This window comes from Canis aureus, chromosome 1, assembly GCF_053574225.1.
Source record: "Canis aureus isolate CA01 chromosome 1, VMU_Caureus_v.1.0, whole genome shotgun sequence".
NCBI lineage: Eukaryota > Metazoa > Chordata > Mammalia > Carnivora > Canidae > Canis > Canis aureus.
The window spans coordinates 98,762,759-98,766,651 of record NC_135611.1 but is presented as its reverse complement, the minus strand read 5'-3'; the positions used below and the strand labels follow the sequence as shown (position 1 = coordinate 98,766,651).

General features: G+C 41.5%; 1 non-coding gene across 1 annotated transcript; it reads left to right on the top strand.

Annotated features, from left to right (window-relative positions):
• The first annotated feature begins 487 nt into the window (after window positions 1–487).
• On the top strand, window positions 488–591 carry LOC144289408 (U6 spliceosomal RNA). The gene has a single exon (XR_013357294.1). It is a non-coding gene; the product is annotated as a U6 spliceosomal RNA (small nuclear RNA).
• The last annotated feature ends 3,302 nt before the right edge of the window (window positions 592–3,893 follow it).

Genomic DNA, 3,893 nt, shown 5'->3' with positions numbered 1-3,893 from the left:
AGATATAATTTTTTACCATTACATTGGCAGAGCTTAAATTCATGGATGATGCCAGTGTTGGCAAGTATGTGCACCAATCCACACTCTCACACATTCTTTGTAGAAGTCTAATGGGATTAATTTTCTGGATGGCTGTTTTCTAAATATAAAGAAGCTTTTCTTATTTTTTTTTTAAGATTTTATTTTTAAGTAATCTGCATACGCTATGTGGGGCTCAAATTTACAACATGGAGGTCAAGAGTCGGGTGCTCCAATGACTGGGCCAGCCAGGTGCCCCTAGCTGTAAAAATATTTTAAGTGTGTATTGTTTGGCCCGGCAGTTCCACTTCTAGGCATTACACTAAGGAAAGAACAGGAGCTCACAAAGTGAGTTGTAGCTTTGTTTATAATTAAGAAAAATTTTAACCTAATACCTCTAGAGGAGAGTTAAATTATGTCACATTCACACAATGGAATATTATGCTTCCACTGAAATGATAATGATTCTGTGCTCGATTTGGCAGCACATACCCCCAAACTGGAAGGACACAGAGATCAACATGGTTCCCTCTCAAGGGTGACATGCATATTCATGATGTGTGCCCTGTTTTTTTTTTTTTTTAGCTACACCTGTGGTAAACGTGGCATAATGGACAGGGCTGTCGAACCACTGTGTTGTACACCTGAAACTGATGTAACATTGTGAAGCAACTCCATTTTTTTTAAAGTAAAAAAAATAAAGGTAGGCCTTGGATAGTAAAAATAATTTTTAAAATGATGAATCTTTGTCCTTTGTTGGCTTCAAGAAGCTGCTGTGTGGTGAGACAGTGTAGGAAGGACCACGTCGTGAGAACTGAGGGCAGCTTCAGAGCTGCGAACAGCACACTGCTGACCTCAGCAAAGAAAGTGAATTTCCTGCAGCTGCACTGAGGCCAATGCAGCCAGTAACTCAGTGGAGGAGCTTGGAAGCAGGTTGTTCCTCATCAAGTTTTTGATGAGGCTGCCACCCTGTCTAACACCTCAGTTACAGCCTGGCTGCGAAAACCGTGAGATCATAAATATGTGTTGTCTTCAGCTGCACAGTGTGTGCTGGTTTGTTGTTGTTGTTTTTTTTTTAAGACACATTTATTCAGTGTCATGATCAGACTATTACATTTAGCCATCAACAGCATGGGTGCAACAAAAAAAAAATCGACATTAAAACGCTTTGTTGGAATGCTTTACACTTTCCACAAAATAGAAACTAAAATAACCTGTTATACAATTAGTCACAAATACAGTCCTCAAGGTTTTTGCCCATACATGAGTATTGTCTAAAATATGTCTTCTTTGTAGCAGCTAGGCCCTGCCACCACTGTGCTTGGCTGAGTTCACAAATCCATTGTAACCTGTACCTTCCCTGTCACTTCTCTGGCTCTCCTCTCCTGCTAAGCTTTGTTTCCTGGCAGAAATTAAAACCTTCTGCCACAGTGCCGGTGGCTCAGCGGTTTAGCACTGCCTTCAGCCCAGGGCCTGATCCTGGAGACCCGGGATTGAGTCCCACGTCAGATTCCCTGCATGGAGCCTGCTTGTGTCTCTGCCTCTCTGTGTGTGTGTGTGTGTGTGTGTGTGTGTGTGTGTGTGTCTCATGAATAAATAAATAAAATCTTCTGCCACTGCCATAGCTAATGCTGCTGCTGCTGCTGGAACTGCCATAGCCACCTTGGTTTTGTGGTTTGGCAAAATATTGGCCTCCACCACCATAGGGGCCAGAGCTTCTGCCTCCAAAATTTCCTCCTTTCATGGCTCCAAAATTTGAGGATTGATTGTTGTAATTGCCAAAATTGTTGTAGCTTCTGCCACCTCCAAAGTTGCTTCCACTAGCACCGCCATAGCCGCCTCCACCTCCTCCGTTGTTATAGCTGTCATAGCTGCCACTCCCACCATAGCCACTGCCCTGGTTTCCATAACCCTGTCCACCACTCCCATAGCCTCTGCTTCCTCCAGAGTAACCAGGGCCACCTCCTCTATAACCACCATCATTACCAAATCCGTTACAGCCATCCCCACTGCCACTGTATCCACCACCATCTCAACTGCCACCGAAGCCACCTTTGACCACTGAGGTTCCCTCCACAACCAAAGTTTTCATTCCCACCAAAACCACCTCCACAACCACCACCAAAGTTTCCAGAACAACTTTGGCCTCTTTGGCTGGATGAAGCACTAGCCATCTCTTGCTTCAATAGGGCTTTCCTCACTTCACAGTTGTGGCCATTCACAGTATGGTATTTTTGAATGACAATCTTGTCTACAGAGTCATGGGCATCAAATGTTACAAAAGCAAAACTTCTCTTATTGCCACTGCCTCGGTCAGTCATGATCTCAATCACTTCAATTTTCCCATAGTGTTCAAAATAATCTCTTAGATGATGTTGTTCAGTGTCTTCTTTAATGCCACCAACAAAAATCTTTTTCACAGTTAAGTGGGCACCAGGTCTTTGAGAATCTTCTCTTGAGACAGCCTTCTTCAGTTCCACAACTCTTTCATCCACCTTGTGTGGCCTTACATTCATGGCTGCATCCACGTCCTCCACAGTGGCATATGTGAGAAACTCAAAGCCTCTGGAGCACTTGGTGTTTGGATCTCTCATTACCACACAGTCCGTAAGCATTCCCCATTTCATTCATTAAGTGGTCTATGGATATGGTTAAACATGAATCCCGTCTTATATTAAGAAATAAAATGAAAGAAATTGCAGTCAGAGCTTTTGCACTGCTAAGAATAGCTCATATTAAATGGAGAAAATTGCATTATGGCTATTTCAAACACAGTTGCAACGGTGATAAGGAAACAAAATCACAACTGGGATGACTGCTATGCCGGACAACTCACTCTGCCTGAAAGAGGACATTGGAGCTAGGCTAACAGGCCACATGCTTCAATATAAGCCCACAGCCTGTTCAGGAGTGATTATCCATTTATCTTCACTGCACTGGATGGAAGCAGTGAGTAGACTATATACTTGAGAAGAACATAACTGGAAATGATGCCATCAAGTAAACCATTTTAATATTAAGCAAAGAATGTGGAAGGTTGAAAATATGACTTAAAGATTCTTATTTGTATCAGAATTTTCTCATTAATGCTGTAACTCATTGGCCAGGCTACTGAATTAGTCCAATCAATCATTAGTTTTTAGAGATTTGAGTGGAAAGAAAAAATAGGTAGGAATTAAAATAAATGGAAATGCTAAAAAAAGAAAAACCCTATCATCTTAATGTAATCTAATTTGCAACTTTTTTATGCCCTAAGAAAAAACATTACTTAGAAGGTGTCACCAGCAACATAGTATCACATATCAAAAATAAGTTAAAGATTTTCCTTGCAAGTGGCTCTAACTTAAGAGCAAAGCTGTGTTTTCCTTCCATACCACCCACGGTGTCCTCTTATCTCAACATTATTGCTCTTTATCATGAGCCCATCATAGGGCTCCCTCGTTCCAAAGTTAATACCAATTTGTCTAGGCAGGGTTTCCTGTAGCAGGAATAATTAAGAAGCTTCCCTGATGGATCACCTAAGTCATTTTTAGGTAAACAGAGCAGTCACTAGACAGATGAGAACTGACATTTCCATCCACATTAGTTTGAAAAGTATTCCGTATGTGATAGGCTTCTCACAATGATACTTGTACCCCAGGGTAGCAGCAAAAGGAGAGAAAGTACGTGTTAGCACGTCAGTTCTAATTGACTCTCAGCGTTAGAAAATGCATCTACGCTAAAATCCACAACTTTATCCACTAGGAAAGAAGGATTCGGACTCATGGGAATACATTTAGTTGATAACTAAGCCTCTGATCAATTTTTCTTCCCTTATCAATATTTTGACTAGAAAGCGCTATACTTAGCTTGTCTTCTCCAGTTTGTTTTCAAGA